Genomic DNA, 17,634 nt, shown 5'->3' on the forward strand with positions numbered 1-17,634 from the left:
ACTTACAAAGCTACTATTATTATCTGCTATTTGCACAGTGGTATTTGCTCATTGGCTCTGCTGCCAGATGAGTCTTCTTGTGCTCTGTGCAAGTACAAAACCACCCTGCTGTGGTTTCCAGGTGTGCTGAAGAAGTTTAGCTGAGTCTGTGTTTCCCATTAGCATTGCCCAAAGCAACGCACATATTCCCAGGCTTAGGCAAGAGAGCCACTGCAGTCTCCCACATTCACCCACCCTGCATGCAGAGGAGGCAGTGCAGAGCTCTGAGTATCCACACAGCTCTAGTGCATCCTCTCCATGTAGGGTAGTTTCCTCCCAGAAATGTTCTCTTAGCACACTTTTCTCACGTCTTTCAGGCATCAGTCATTTAAACTCAGCAGAGTGCCAAAACCTGCAGGAAGAGTTTTGAAATGAGGTACAACTCATTCTGTGTCTTCTCTTTGGTGTTTAAAACAAGCCTTTTTTTTTTTTTTTCTTTTTTTTTCTTTTTTCTCAGGATCTGCATTTCTCATTCCCAAGAAGACAGGAGATCCTGACAGAGATGTGATCTGATCACTTCCTGAGGCAGTGAACTCAGGCTAGGCAGGGCATGCTGCTGCCTGTTCCTATGTTTTGGGTGGTTGCAAAACTGGGTGGAGGAAGATCAGGCAGAATACCTAATGATACACTGGTTTCTCCCACTAGCAAGTATCTCAGTGCTGACATTAAAATGGGGGGAGAAAAGGAAATTTTAAATAATGAAATCAAATAGCTGCAAACAATATGTCTTTCTCTATAAAGAAGCTGTATTGCTTTTTTAAAAAATTGTTTGCTACTAAAGTTTTAAAACCAAAGAGAATTCTGTGCCATGAACAAATATGCAAATAAGAAGAACACTTGTTGGAGCAGCAGGCAAACAATGATCTAACTGTGATTGGGTATGGACACCCAGGGATCTAACTCAGACTGATAACAGAGCCACAGAGTCTGTGCCTGGGGGCATTACAGTGTCCCTTTGCTGTCTTTGAGATTACATTAATGTAATTCTGCCTGTCTTTCCATTTTGCAGCTACTGCAGAGCTCTCCTTGGAGCACACACACGCTGATGCACACTCACACACTTTTCCACAATTCCACAGGATGGTGGCATCCTCTAGTTCCATGACTCTAGAAGGGACCCCAATTACAGTTCTACACGGTGCGAGTCAGACTGATCTGTATTTTTTCCCTCAAAATAGAAATCAAGTTACCTTTTCCCATAATTCACCAAGGAATGCTTTATGCAAAAGAAGGACAGCAAACTCCAAGTAACTGATTCAATTACCTAAACAGACACCATGAGCAGGTAGAAGCTTATGAGAAGCGGTGCATGCCAAAACACTGCCTTGCCAAAAAGTATGCACCAGCTGAGACTGAAAAAGATCTAATGCATGCCTGCAAATGTGTCTTGGAGCCAGAGAAATAAGCCTGCTTTCTGTGCCTCTGCCACTTAATCTTGCTTGTTCTGTAAGTAAAATCAACCAACAAATTTCTATCTTGCAAAGACATGATGTGCAGCAGAGTGATGACATTGCTTACTCAGTAAATCACTTCTGCTTCATTCTGTCCTCGCCCTGCTCTCTGCTGTAGCTTTTGTGAGGTATTGAAATGAACTGCTTACCAAAGCAGTCTGTCTGGTGGGAATCATCTGCAGGGATTTTCAAAATAAGGTAGCAGTGAATTACTGTACAATTACAGTCTTTTACAACTAGAGAGACTGATCAGAAACTGCATCATCTAATGCAGCTTTCTTATCTATTCAGGCTCAAAGTGCCCTACATTCTCCTCCCTCCAGGCAGTGACCTCTCTGGTAAGTTAAAAAATTGGTATTTTACTGTCCATGGTATTATCAAAATATATCCATGGGTAAAGTACAAATGAATATTTTTCCATCTCAAACTTGTTTTCAAATGGGGGTTGGTGGGTTGACCGTGGCTTGCCAGGTGCCCACTAAAGCTGCTCTATCAATCCCCTCCACAACTGGACATGGGAGAGAAAATATATCAAAAGGTTCCTGGGCTGAGATAAAGGCACAGAGAAATCATTTACCAGTTACCATCGGGGCAAAACAGAGTCAACTTGGGGAAATTCCTTTATCACCAATCAAAACAGGGTAGCACAATGAGAAATAAAAACTAAATCTTAAAAACCCCCCCTGCCTTCTCTTCCTGGGTTTAGCTTTACTCCTGAATTCTCTACCTCTTCTTCCCCAGTGGCAAGGGGAGGAGGGAGATGAGGAATGGTCATCCTGATACCAAAACCTGGCCAGAGAAATCCAGTACTCAGAGGGCCTCAAAACACATCCCATGCATGGGTTAAGTGCAGAATTAAGAAGGGCTGGAGAGCTGGCTGATGGGAAGACAATGCAGGTGTTATTGTATGAAGCCTATCGCTACTTTCTGCTGTCTCCATCCTACATGCCAGTAGGGAGTGAAGTATGTTTTTGTCAAAAGCCCAAGTGAGTAGCAGGTACCTCAAGCCTTCAGACCAACACCAGGTGGCATTTTAGCAGGCTGAGCTTCTCCTCACAGTGGAGGAGCACTTTTTTGCTAGGGCTGCTTTCTATGGAGACCCATCCTTGCACTTGGCTCCTGACACCTCTGGACACCCCAGTCCAGCATCAACACTGCAGAACTGAGCAGGGAATGTGACTTCCAAATATGAACAAATTTAGAAGTGCAGCACGGAATATAGCAATAGGTCCTAAAGGATAATCACAGAGTGGAAGGTCTCTGCTCTGGTTTTAAAAAAACTTAACCAAACAAACCATGCAAACTGTATATACAGTGCCCAGCTTGTTCAACAAGTTTCTGAGGTGCTGGACTACAGTGTGCAGTGAGTGTGCTGGGCCAGTCCAGCAGCGAGCCAGCCAGCCACCCAGACAGAGCTCCCACAGGTCCAGCTCCAGCTCCCAGCCTGAGGCCCAGCTGGAAAAGAAAAAAAATATGAATTCTGTCTCATTCTGCTTACATGGTGACTCACGGGAGTTCTGGCAGGTAAGTCTGTGCCCTGGAAGCACAAGGCTATGGCAAAAAGAACAATGTCCTCCTTTGTGAAAGCCACATTGAGCAGACAGTGGTCCTGGGAAAGCAGCTGAGATGACCACACTGACTGCAGCCTGCTTGTACCATAACAGCAGTAAAAGCAAGGAAGCAGGTTCTTTAGTTGTTTGGTGACTAATTTTTTTTTTTTTTTACCATGTGAAATATTTACAGAGGCAGAACTCTGAAATGTCTAAAGGGCAGCAGGTGAAGAACGTGGAGCTTCCTACACCTTCCTTCATGACAAATCAAACCATGTTCACCTTCCTGTTCAGGTCAGCAGCAGTACCTTGGCAGTCATTCCAAGCTTCCCTTCTGCTGCTGAAGAGTTATCTCGTAACATAATAAAATGGCCCTGCTGTGCCCTCCTGATTTACATCCCACAGTCCTCAGGAGAGAGGAAGGAGTTGCACTGCTTCAGCACAGGAGGTGGGAAGCACAGCAACCCCTCAGTCTGTCAGTTCCAAGCAGCAAGACGGTCCTGAGAGCACACCTGCAGACAGCAGTATCTGTACAAAGGGGCAGCAGAGTCCTTCTGTGCTTAGCCAAGCAACAGAACACACACAAACCATGAACCAGTGCTGGGATAATGCAGGGAGGAAGCACGTATCAGAAACAACTCTCTGAAAAGAAATGTGGCTTCATCAAACACTGCTGAAGTCTCCCACGGGACAGTAGTCAAACGAGTAAAGAAACTCAGGAACTCCTGGTATTACCAAGCACCAGGTACTAAGGTGGGTGCATCTCCATGTCAAAGAACACCTCACATCACTCAGTCATTCACTTGCTGTGCTTTTAACTTGTTCCTAAAAATAAGTTTGTATTTTCAACATGAGTGGTAGGTTTGTTTTGCAGTCCTCTGGAAGTACTTATAATTTTTCTTCTCTGCCTGGTAAGGGTGAGCTTCTTTCCAATCACTCTCTTCTGCAGTCGCATAGTACCAGCCCATCAAAGACGTGCACCACAAAAATAACACAGCAGACAGGGCTAGGTGACAGACCTCTTAAGAAACTGACAGATTCTGTTGCTGGAAATTAAGCTGTTTGTAGGAGATTTCTATTGGTCTCCCATAAGACCCTGCTTTGGCCATGTGAGAAATAACAGCAGTTTTGGCTGACTCAATAGACACTGGGGCACCTCCAGAGGATGCTGGCATTGAAGGGGGCACTTGCCAACCAGCAGAGGAAAGGGTTTTTTCCAAATTTGTATTATTTTTTCCAGGGTGACTACAGATAAAGTTGGCAGACCAGTGCTGGGAAATGGCCTATTCCAGGGAGGAAGGAGCTGATGACAGTTCCTACCTAGCAAACAGGGCAGTTCTGGGAATGTGCATTTGTATGGCAACCACATACTAAATATATATTTACAGCTGTACTGTAGAAAGATAAACCTAAACTATAACCTGTGTAGACAGGTGAGATTGTCAGATCACAGTGTGCTTGCTGTATTGCTATTGCTGTGGTGATTACACTATCAGCTCAGTGGGAAAGATGGAAGATTTAATGAACCATTGGCCTGCTCCTAATCTAAAATCTGTCTTTATATTTTGTGGTAGTTTCAGGTCCCCTAGGAGCAAAGCACTCTGTGAAACTTCCAACCTTAATGGCAAAAAGAGAAGGCAGTCAAACAAAATTTTAGCAGTTAAATCAGAATGCTTCTGGGAGTCTGCCCTCATCATCTGAAAAAAAAAAAAGGAACTGCATTTTTTTCAGTTCTCCCAGGATGTGGCTATAGAGAGGCTAGTTTCTTTTTAAAGTTGAGCAATACCAAAAGGTAATGTCCACGTTAAAGCTGTTGTTTATCTGGGTAACAACAAGTGAGGAAAGGATACACTACAGCCTGTTTGTGATGACCAGAATTATGGACCAACAGCCTACTGACTTTTACTGGTGCCTGGGTGCTTATTCAAAGACTACTGTTCCAAAAACTTTTGTGGGCAGACGTGCCAGACTGTTTCAAGGCTGGGGAATGAATTAAGACCACAAGAGTAGCCTCCTTAAGAGTCTGTCTGACAGAGACAGCATTCCTTCCTCCATTGCTAAGGGATGGTGAAAAACCCAATCGCACACCAGCCTTCCAGTGTACTGAAGCAAAGGACAAGTGAGAAATATGTTTCCTGGCTAATTAAGTTTCCGTAAACTTTTGTGTCCATGGGCACATGTTTACAGGGTATGACAGAGAGAATGTGGGTTCTGTGGGCCCCACTTTCTGGGGGATTGACATGTGCAGGAAACATGGTACAGAGGCAACACAACCCACCAGAACTTGCAATTGTTTTGATCTTATTTCTGATACCCAAGCTGCTCTTGGGTATTTGTGGATTGTCTGGTTAGATTTCATTGTAGCTGTTCCTCCACTTCTTTTTTTTTTTAATGATCACCTCTTATGTCTTGTTATGACTTTTTTTCTACTGATGGACATATTTGTCCACATCTGGCCAGCTCTGCAGGGGGAAGAGAAGAGCAGCACCAACTTCACTGGACAATGTGCAATATATGATAGTGCAGTACTAAAAATAAAAAAAAAAAGTTGGATTTTCCAGAGAGGAAAAAATCTTGGAACAAAAAAATCTATGGAACATATCTTCTAAAAGAGAGAATGATCCGATTATGCCTACAAAAATCTTAATATATAGTGCCACAAAAAGGTTGTCAGACCACCAAAATGTTATCTCAGATGTGACTCCTCTCTTAGTTTGTCTTGATGGTATTCAATAAGATTTAGGTTACATAAATTCCATGAACTGCCATAAGTCCTGCATCTTCCTCTATTTTAACTGGTGTAGAAACTATATGGTTTCTTTAGACTTACCTTTGATTGCAAAATCATGGTATTTGTACTGTATGGTGAAAAGCTGACCACCAAGCACAAATTAAATGTGATCAATGACTGACTGAAAGCTATCATTTGACTGTTGTTTCACATAGTGACCTACATGGCATTAATGGCTCTTATTTTGATTTCACAGAGTTAATGAGATCTGTTGTTAAGTCACTGCAAAATACTGAGCCCTCAAAACTCACAAAAAACAGCCTAGAAAAGGATCAGGCACCCAACATCCTAAAAGGTCAATGTGACACAAGGGCAGCCTATACAAAATATTCATTTGTATTAATAACTGACTAGAAGAACCAGCTTTGTAAGTCTGTGCCTAGTTATTAAAAATATTTTGCTAGGTTTGTGGGAGAGTGTTTAACTTTCCAAATTAAATTAATCAGTCTCTTGGTCCATGAAGGATACACAGCGATATGGTACTCACAAAAAAGTCTGAAAAGAACGGTACTGGGTATTGATTTGGTCACTCTTAACTCTAAATGTAATATTTTTGAGGTGTTTTATAAGCATTTAAAAGATAGGACTTTGTAACAGTGAGTTCTGGTGAAATCCTAGAGAGACACTTGTTCAAATCACAGCCGCTGAACTCAGCCCAACTGTTATTTTGTAAGAAATGGCAAACAAAATTAATGCAATTAGGCTATTGTTTCATCGCCTTTCAGCATTTCCAAAGTGCTTTCAAGCAATGCCAAGGTTAGTGATGAAGAGGGAGACCTGATCCTGCAGAAAGGCTGCTGTTTTAAGACATTCGTAAAGCACTTCTCTGTTTTACCTCCTAGAACTGATCCAGGTACCTCCCCAGAAGGCTCTGCCTCCTTACTGAATCCACTTCAGATGAAAAGAGCATCTCCATTGTCTCCACAGAGCAGATCTTTCTCTGCCATTCCAAAATCTTGGCCTTCTCTGCTTTCCAACAGCCAAGACCTACCACCTCCAGCCTGGGCTGTCCCAGAGTTACCAACCTAAATAATATTCAGGCCAGCAACTGCTTTAAGTCAGATGGTCCTGTGTGAAGAACTGCTAAGTACAAAGCTGTTCATAAGCTGGGGTCTATTCAGGTAACTTCCTTCCGACTTCTGTCTGTGTTGGCATCTCCAAGGCCCTTAAAATTTTATGCAGGAATTCCTCACAGAACTTTATGGCCTTCACTTATGTGATAGCCTTGTAAGGTGGTTAAGCATAAAATCCATTTCAAAGAGAGGTGAGGCAAACTGAATTTTAATTGTCCTGTCAAAAATCTGTATCCGAGTTGGGATAAGAAATGATGTGCAACTTCATGAGTCCAAGGCTGTGGGTTCAATCCCCATATGGGCCATTTGCTTAAGAGTTAGACTTGATGAACCTTATGGGTCCCTCCCAACTTGCTTAATCTGTGAATCTGTGAGTTGTGGTTCACTGCCCTACCTATGAGGTCTGTTTGATGTAAGCAGAAAGAGGTCTGACCTCACTCTGTATCACTGAAAACAGCATAGCTGAAATAACAGTAAACACACTCCACTAGGAGGAATTTTCTTCAGAGTTCTTTGACCTACTGCAGATTTTCTTTTAACTTTTTGAAGTTGCTCTATAAACCGTCAAGTCCAAAGTCCTTCATCTTAATCACCCGAGGTACACCTATACCTTTCAAGATAAATAGTTTATAGACATAAAAGCGATTGGCACACCTCTTAACAACACTTCATTGCTTGTACATTTGATATTTTGGCAGCACACTTTCAAGACCTAAAAATACAGAGTGATGTGCAGAGACATACAGTGCAAATTTACGAAGTTGTGCTGTCCTAGAAACACCTAACAACTGAAAACGTTCTGACCTAGCCTGAACACCAGATGTGCCTTCCACAGAGGCAGTCAGACCCTTGCCTTCCCTCTGTTTTCCCTTAGGGAAGGACGTTAGGCAAACACCAGGGTAGATTTGGACTGACACAGCCGGACAGAAGTGACAGAATATGTGAACCTACGAAATGAGATTCAAGGGCATCCATGCTTCTACCTCCTCCCCACTGTCACACCTCCTGAGTTTGCACAGGACCAGACTGCAGCAACTGATCTTAACTGTAGCAGAAAATACTTGGATTTTCTCTCTCGTGGAAGTTTTGCAGCTGTTTTAACTACTGTCATTGTTTTGCACCAGTCAGCTGCAGAATTAAATCGGGTACAGATCAGAATCCATGACGGGGTGCTTTACTGCTTGTGACATGAGCAGATACAAAAGTGAGGTGGAAAATTCAATGGCAATATTCTAAAAAACTCCTTTACTTATGCCTTCAATTGATAAAACCACAAAAATTGAGTTTTAATCCTATTCATCAGCAACGGAGTATGTGAAAAATCCATTTTTAAAAGGCTTCTATCCAACCAAATCTATGAAGGAAAAGCCTGAAGACACAACCAGTTTGCAAAAACAGAACCCTAAACTTTCACCATAAAATGAAAAAATCTAATGATTTCTTTCAGAGGACTGCAATGCTTCTTTTTGTATGTTTGGGATTTAGGACCATCATAACTTTACCAAGCACCTAAACTGAACTCTCTTCTGCTCTACATTGTTTGCATTTCACTGGGGAAAAAAAAAAATCACACTGGCTATAATTTTCTCACATTTTCCTTTAAGAAAAGTAATTTTGGGCACAGATGTGAGAAAATGTTACCAAGTTTTCTCTGCTGCTGATGAATTATGTAACTATTTACATGCACATTCTATATCTAGCAATTTTAGTGTAAAACTGTCAAAACAAAGAAAGAAGTTTTTGCCACCATATTTTACCCCTCGTTAACTGTGTTTAGACAACACCTTATTAACTGTGTTTAGACAACCATGGGCTCAGTTACTACAATTCAGTTGCAGCAGATAATTGAAAGCACAGGAACAACTCCCTCATGCCTGTGTCCTTCAAGACCTAGCCTATATATAAAATAATTTGGGACCATTATTTATTCTCTTACAACAGGCAGAAAAAATAAAAAATAAGGGAATAAGCACCTGGCTCCATGATACACTTTTTTCATATGGTAATTGAACACCTTTAAAAACACTTATTCAAAAATTAACATAACAGTCATTTAACAACACTTATTTTAATCTCATTCTTTAAAAAGAAGACAGTATGCATCCTTTTCATCCCATGCGTCTCAAAGGCTACAAGGTATCTTTAAAATGACTAAATCATTATAATCAAGAGCACTATTTTCACAAATGTTTCTGACTAGAAAATGTCTTTAACTTCCTAAACTGCCTGAAAGCTTGCAATGACTAATGCCTTTGTTCCCACTTGCAATTTTACCTTTCCAGTTGAGAGAGGAGAGGGAATGCACTATTAGAAAATGTTGGCTTTCTTTGGGGAAGTGAATGTGGTTACTAGCAATGGGCATTCTCCGTGGCTCTCCTCTGCTCTAAGCTCCTGGATCCATGCACTCCATCCATCCAGCCCTCTCCTGCTGGAGCTCTCCGATCCCTCCACCCATCCTGCAAGCAGGTGCTGCCTGCAGTGCCCTGCTGCCCACCCCGCTGTGCTGCTCTGGCTGGCTCCATGGCCATGCCATCTGCCTGGACTGGTGAATGATGCAGCTAAAAGAGTCTCTCCTCCACTTCTTCATGACATGATTTCATTGCTCTCATTCATTGTGGGGAAAAAAAGACTGCCACTATCCAATCTTGGCACTAGAGAGTTCAAAATGTGGTGCCGTGCTCTGAGCAGCTCTCTGCTCTAGGAAGCCACTGAAAAGGAATTCAAGACAGTGGTTGGCATCTCTGATGGATCTTGTTTTAAATATGCTCCTTTACAGGGTGACAGAAAATCCCAGGAGTGACTCCAAAGCTCAGAAATACATGGGCTACAGTTGAGAATGCAGCAGGAATTGTACCAATGCTGTATTAGGTACCATTATGTTTATTACAGACTCTTAGCTCTATAAACCACTGTTCTGAATAAGAGAAATGGGTCCCTCCAAAACATACACAAATGCAAAGGCATGAAAACACCAAGAATTTAACAAGCCCCAACAGCGAAACCTTCCTTCTGATGTTTTGCTGCCCAGCTGCTCCTCAGCCTCTCCTCCTGACCACCTCCTAACTGGAAAGGAGAACAAATCAATCTTGTAGTTCACTCACACAGTCATCCTTTATCAGACTTGAAGGTGAAGGAGACTCATTCAGGGCAAAGTCCAAGCCACAGCAATGTTTAAAAAAAAAAAAAAAAAAGGTAGGAATAGGGGAAGATGAGGAATAACACTTTTTTCAATATGGTGTCTGCTTATCCTAAAACCTGCTGGTTAGCAGTACTGGAAGTACTTTATAATGAGGTTCTCTGGCTCTCAAGACCATGTGTGTGAGCACAACTTGTGCTGATCTTTGCAGTTATCATCAGTCTTCCTGGCAGAAAATTTCTTGTTGCATAAACTCACACATACTTTGAGGTTTGGGCTCAGTCCTATCAAAACCCCAAAGCAAATTTGAGAGAATTCCTCTTCCATTTCTAAAAAAGATCCCTAGCACTGAACCAAGCACACAAGCCTTGCTTTTCAGACCTGTCTACTGTAGTGATCCAGATGCCTTTCTAGAAAGCTTTTCAATGAAAATCAACTGAGTTTTCAGATGGGATCAAAATCTGAAGTCAGGCCAGCTCTGACTGATTTAGAAATTGTGCAAATATTTTACAGGGCTCCAAGAAATAATATATCATGTGTACAGCTATAGAGACCCATAAGCATATGCATGCATTCCTGGGTGGTGTTAGGATTCCATGTGATAAATTTTGGGGAAGGTAATGAGGTCTATCAAAGTGATGGCTTGCTCTGTGGTTTCCAAGCGAGGGCAGTTACTGTGCATCCTGCATCAGCCCTTTTTTTTTCTTCTCGCAATAAATTCCTCATTGCGGGGCCACTCCCTTCAGCCCTTCCCTCTTGTCAGCAGATTTCTTAGTCACAACTCACCTGGCTACCCAAACCATTTCTTTGTCCTTTTTATTGACAAAACTGGAAGGAAAGCCAGACCTAACTCATTTCTTCCCTCCCCAGGGACCTTATTAAGCATAGCAATCAGTGACATCTCTGCAGGGCTCCCGATCAATGGACACTGTCATCTGGAGATTTTAATCACATTAACACCACAGCAGAGGAAAATCCATCTGACTCTCCCTTGCTAAAGCAGCAAACTCAACAATTCTGCCAATTGCTGCAACTACTACTTGTAAGGCTTATTTGTATGTGGGGAAAAAAAATCAATCTGCCACAGGTACTGCCTTCCAGTCTCTCGTCATGGAGCCTGAATAAATGTAGTTTGATTCTCCAGATCTGCCTTCCTTATGACTGGGAAAAATCAGTAAGTGAAGCATTGTGAGCTGTTGGAAGAACTTGTTAAAAACTTGCTTAAAAAGCACAGAAGAAAAAAAAAAAAGCTGGGGCATAGATCCCTACCCGTATTCTGTGCAACAGAGGGGAGGATAGCTGGTAAAAGTCAAGAGAGTTATTCTTGCATGGAGAGCCTTACCCAGAGCACTCAGCAGCTATGCAAGGCCCACTGGGTTTTGGCAGACATAAGCAGGGATCAGTGGTCACGCTGAAGGGCAGCTGCACTCAATCATCACCCGAGGAACACCAGAGGGACACTCTTGTACCCATACACTGCCAAAAAACACATAACTCTTTTCTTTCAGAGGATGAAAAATAATTTTCCAGCTCTAAGCATGCATCCTTGCATCTTCTCTGCTTTCCAAAGAGTCAGTTATAAACTAATCAGTAGTAATTACCTATCACCTGGTTTTACCCATTCAGTGTGCTGCTACCTGACATTGCTTCCTGGTGATCTAGCACATGGAGGGTAGGAACTTACAGGAACAATACTTCCTGATGAAAGTTGTTACTTGTTGAGCAATACCATCACTAAATAATAACTGGACTTTGTTGTAGCTGAAATTCTCTGGCACCCTGTGAAGGCTGCATACTCAATGAGATATTTTTCTTTCAAGAAGTATTTCCTAGTTCTTGGATATTTATTTTGACAAGTTTAGACTGTGGCTCAACTACCAAAAAGGAAAAAAAAAATCAATTTTTGACTTAAGCCTTGTGTTTGGTGCAAAGTCTCATAGGAATTAAGGAATCCATTTGAGGATTTCTAAAGTAGCCCATGAAGATTCATAAGCACAGTGTGCCTCTTAAGTAGTCCTTAATGAATGCATCAGGGGCATTTGCACTTGTTCCTGTGTTGTTACTGAAATTATTCTCAGCATCCAACATCATCTCAAGGCAATCTTAGAGTAGGTACAGAATTGCAGTGATTTAAATGATAATCCAAAAAAGTGGCATTATCTAGTTCTGCAGGATAAATTAAAGATACTTACAGGATCAAAAGTATCAAGTTGGCAGAGTAACTGTCATGTATAGCACTGAAATTTATGTATTCAGGAGTTTGAAATTATCCTATGCAAATATAGCCAAACAGTAATAAAGTGAAAGATTTAGCAAAGAATCAAGCCAACAAATGAAGCTAGCCATCAGTAAAGCTGTAAAACTGGCAGATAACAAAGTAAGAAAAATCTAAGTTACAGGGAGACACCAGCATTTGACAGAATAAAGGAGGCTTAAAGAAGCTAGAAGTTATAATACAATTGTAATGAGCTGCTCAGATCCATAAATTTAATACCAATTGCTGGCCTGCAGCCACTGATCTTTTCCATTCTGTCCTCAGTGGGGTGATGCTCCTGCAAGCACCTAAAGAAGTTCACATCTCAGGGATTCGCCTACAGTTGGCAAATAATGCATTTTTCTTTTTTAATCCAACAGCCTGGGGGGAGGATGCTGGATGGCACGGGCACAAGGAGACACATTTGCTTAGAAGAAGCTGAACTTGTGACAAAACCATGACTCTGCTACACCGTGGGCCAACACCCGTGTGCAGCCCAGCGCTGCGTGCGAGCCCTGCTGGCTCTGGCAGGGTTTACTGACAGCCCAGCCACGGACAAAGCGCTGGATTTGATAGGTCATGCAAGTGAACACCTCTCAGGGCTGTATTCCCGCTGCCTCCAACAAACACAAGCTGTCAGGGACTTACTCAGAAGGAAACACATGGAGATGCCAGTTCCCCAGGGATTTCTGCAACCACGCTCATGAACCGAGTGTTAAGGCTGAATAAAATGCAAAGTGCCACCACATGAGCAGAGAAGTTGACTGATGGATTTGATTGATTCCTTTTAAATTAATCACATACTTTCTCTCTAGTACAATTCCCTGCCTAAGCCACCAGACAGATGTTCTTTATTCTTCAAATGTGCACTTCAGTCTGATCCCTGTATAAAATTGAGAAGCAAAATTTCACTCTCAGGAGCTTTGCTTTGGGTATTATTCATGCTGGCTGGTGGGTGACCTGTGAGGGCTCCTGTGCGCTGGGACAGGGTGAGCCCATGGGAAAGGGGTAATTCAAGGTGATACACTGAGTGTCAACACACTCATTGATTGTGAGAGAGGGGAAGGAACAGGGGCAAAATGCACACAACAACAGTTTTTCAAATGATGTACTGAATTTGCTTTGCTAAGATGTCCATTTTCCAGCAATAAAGGCAAGCAAGCTAAGTCAGAGAAAAAGAAAAGGTCTTAAAGAAAGGAGGCCCAGCTTAGCACTGAGAAGAGATTTTTCATAATAATTTTTAGACAGTCCTATCCATATCTCCTGTAAAGTAGAATCAGCCAGGTCTCACAGTTACGCCTTGGTTTACTTCTAATTAGGCATGAGTAGGTAAAAACAGTAAAATCAGCTTTACATTCAAAATTACTTTGATGGACACAGGAGTCCACAGGAGTAACAGCAGAGTGAACAAAGGGGTAAGATTTTAGAAGATGGGCACAGCATTTTGTCACATGGCATCAGTTACAAATCTGGAATAAGGTTAGTTAGAATAAATAAGGTAGATATTGGAGATACATCTTCTTGGCAGTTCTTTGTGACAGTCTATTGTTCTTAGTCTGTACATTTTTATCACCTCCACACAGTTTGTTTAATGCCAGCTAGCATCTGTCTTGCACTGTATAAATTCACTCTACACAATGCTGTTTCTCTTTTCCTACTAGAATTACAATAACTTACGGAAAAGAAACTTTTCTTCTTAAACTGTTAAATCTTATCCAATGGATTTTTGTCTTCTCTTCAATCATTCTGAATTTCTACTGTTCACCCAACATTCAACTTCATCTCCAAAATGGTAATTATAAAGATGTTTCTTTATCTGTCATGTAAGAAAATCAGGTAAGTATGTAAAGATGAACATGGTCCTATAGAAGTAAATTGTTAAGTAGGTGTATATTAAGCCTTTTACTGATTTGGGTTCTGAGAAATGTCCTGAGAATAAGCACTACAAATACTTTACAAATATAGGGAATGTTTCACTTTGAATTAACTCACTGTTAAATTTATAAGTGAGAAGATTATTAATTCACCTTAAATGTGCTTATTAATTTTAACGTTATTTGGCAAACACTCCTCTTTTCAGTAATGAATTTTCTCTTTGAATGTACTGTCAGGACCTTATAAAATTTCAGAGTATTTTAAGATTTTGATGTGTTGCTCAGCAACATGTGAAATTAGGTTGTGCTTAAATCTCCACAGCAAGAATCTGTGAACAGCAGTTCTTACGATGGGACACAAATCTCAATCATGGTTGATCGATTTTCCCACTTACATGCATATAACTAGAATGTATTTCAGAGTCACAAATCCAAACAACTGAAATCTTTTCTTTAAATATATGCTTTGTCTTTTCTGTTTAATTCAGCTCAGAATTGAGCTCTTCACATAAAGGCATGTCTCAGATTCCCTTGTCAGGAGCCCTCTGTGGCTACAAACCCCTCTACACGTGCTGCGTACTTTCAGTAGGAAATCAGTCAACACCAGTTCTGTAAAGGCAAAGTGAGTCACCTTCCTTTAGTGTGGCTTTTTGGGGTTGTCTTTCAAGTATAACACCTGTAGTTAAGGGAATTACTTCACTTTTGAGGCTCTGGTTAGGTCTGTGGCAAGCAGGTAGCAACCTTTTAGCTACATTTGATACTATTCCTACTGCTTAGAGAAAGTGGAAGAAAGACATCTGGAAACCCTGTACTGACATCTACTCATTTCCACCACAGCTACAAAGCATAGCTGGGTTTGGATTAGAATCTAAGTGATCTCAGGAGATGATAAGAGCATTATAGTGGTGTGGCTTGGCTAGATGAAGAGATATTCTTCCTCTCACTGCACCCACCAGCCATAGGCAAGCTTAGCCTCTGCCTACAAATGATTGCATCACGTTAGATCTTTTAGCTTCTTTGCCTCCTGCATTGATGTGACAGCACTCCCTAGGGAATACAACCTTTTACTATTATTAGTTCGAGCCTTGACCCTGAAACTTCTGTTGTAAGCCCCTTAAGGATGCATAGGAAAATGGTGCCATGCTGCTGTCCTCTGTGAAGACGAGGAGATCCAACACGTTTAAGCTCCTTGAAAGAAAAGCTACCCATACACAGACTCTGTGGCCTATAAAAGGAATTACAAAAATCCATCCGAGATGTAATGAAAACATGAATTAATGACTTTGTATCCTTCTGTGAGTCCTGGCCTCAGCTTTGATAGACTCCAAGTAAAACATTCAAAGAATGGCCCTGACTTTATGTTCAAAGTGTCACGAATATAAAACTGGCAAGGTTTGATGTGTTTTGCCCCCAAGAAATATTCAGAAATATAGGACTGACTTTCACTTTAATTGTGTAGGCGAAACAGCAATGGTTTCCTTGGGGTCTGATGGGACTGAAGAAAGACCTTCTGTGTAGCTGCCTAACAGCAGGTTCCTGTTAGCACAGGGCAACATGGTTCTGTTCCCCAATGACCTCAGTACATAACCAGGCTGGGTAAACACACTTAATTAAAGTGCAGAAAACAAAAAAAACCAAAACAGAACAAATCTTCCATGACTGAAACAAGTCAACAAACCTGCTAGGGACCAAAAGACCAAACCAGCCCAGCAGCCTCAGTATCTCAAAATGATTTCTCAGCCAAAGATTTCAGGAGATTATGTTTTCAAAGTGGTTTCCAAATGAAAAGCAAGATTTACTGTCATTGCTCCTACCAAAGTTTTCAATGACAAAATGTTGAAAACCAGTCAATGCTTTCAAAGGGAAATAAAGCTGCTTTTTCTCTCAGAAATCCTGCTGGCTGCCAGTGTTGACACAAAACTCGCTCTTGACCAGGCTCCTGAATGCTCAGCAAGCTCAGCAGGGTGGTGTAATTGTTTTGTTTATTTATAAGTGTGGCGAGTTTCCTACTGTAGCAGCTACCACATTTAAATGATCTTGGCAAGTGTGAGGGCATACAGGATACCTTCTGAAGAAGGACCATGTGATTGCCTGGCGGGCAATTTCCTTTTCTTTTAAAGCCCAAAACACATTTTTTCAGCCTCTGCTAAGTGTTACTATTTCTGAGGATATTTGAAGCAGGTAAAATGGTAGGAGTGCTAAAGGGGAGATAAACAAGGAGTCCAGAAAAAAGCCTCACACTGACCTTGAGGCAGAATACTGAGGGCTCTCCAGGAAGGTTTATCTTCTTCAGTACAACCACTTAGGGCAGACAAATACATTACTTAGAATTTCTGCAAGGTATTGTAGAAGTCAGAGCATTTTAGCATCCCAGAAAGCCAAAGAGGAAATCTTTTGAAACTTAAGGAGCATTTTCCTGGATCCATCCAGTACTTTAAATATACCTGAATAGATCTTTGGAGGAAGCTAGAATGCCTTTTAGACCAAGCATATATAAACACAACACCTAGTTACCACAGGAGCCAGAAGAAAACCAAATCCAAGTTACCTGACAGTTTACAGCATTTCAAGTGCTGCTTGCTGAGACAGTCAGTAAGGTTGTGACAGATGGCCCCAGAAAGGACACTGGGGCTGGTAATGGATGTACCAGTGAACACTTCTACAAGTCTTTGTCATGTCCTCATGAATTCTCTGTCACCTCTCCTGTTTTCCAGGCAAGAAGTCAAAGGGGTTTTATATGGGATTGCATGTTGCTATGGAAGCTACAAAGGTTTCATGCTGTCTTACTGCAAACATTTGGGGTTGATTTTCCCCTTTCCCTATTTCACTCTTCTGCACACTACTCAGCACCTCAGAAGAGCAAAACATAGTCATATAATTTTCATAATCAGCTGACACCCACAGCAAACCCAGCAGGTTAAATGCACAGTGCTTCTGTGCAGGCCAAACATCTCACACACCCCCTCCACTCTGCTGTCTCTTTTCCTAACATACAGAGGAGAGGGTGAGCTCTGCAGGGTGGGAACCCCTGTCCCTGAGTGGTGCCATTTGAGTTGACAGAGGAAGCAGACTGTGGAGTTGTGAATCCCTCTCCCAACTGTGTCCTTCTGGCCAATGCTTCTCATTTGCACAAGCAGAGCTCTCCTTGAGTGCCTGCCCTGAGGTGGTCTCTGTGGTAGATTCATCCTGGCAACTTGAAGCTTCAAAAAGTGAAGTCCACATTTTTATATCACCCAGCATCACTCAGAAGCTCTTGCTGGCCATGAGTTAGCTACTTCATATGATTATGATGGGAAACTCCAAACAGCAAGCAATGAATCTGCTGATTTCCAAGCCCATCTAGGCAGTGCAGTGTAAATTCATGCTATTCATTGATCACTGCATTGATCACTTGAGATTTTGGCAGGAAATTAGCCAGTGAAATTGCTTTAAAATTCCACATTGTGAATGTCAGCCAAATCTCAAA

General features: G+C 41.7%; 1 protein-coding gene and 1 long non-coding RNA gene across 2 annotated transcripts in view; one reads left to right on the forward strand and one right to left on the reverse strand.

The window, feature by feature from the left end:
* Positions 1-17,634, reverse strand: part of ELOVL6 (ELOVL fatty acid elongase 6) — a 75,294-nt gene that overhangs the window by 6,106 nt on the left and 51,554 nt on the right. The window lies entirely within an intron of this gene.
* Positions 1,849-13,886, forward strand: LOC132326303 (uncharacterized). Its single transcript, XR_009486206.1, has 3 exons — positions 1,849-3,014; positions 3,234-3,793; positions 12,675-13,886. It is a non-coding gene; the product is annotated as an uncharacterized LOC132326303 (long non-coding RNA).

Source organism: Haemorhous mexicanus, chromosome 4 (assembly GCF_027477595.1).
Source record: "Haemorhous mexicanus isolate bHaeMex1 chromosome 4, bHaeMex1.pri, whole genome shotgun sequence".
In the NCBI taxonomy this organism is placed as follows: Eukaryota; Metazoa; Chordata; class Aves; order Passeriformes; family Fringillidae; genus Haemorhous; species Haemorhous mexicanus.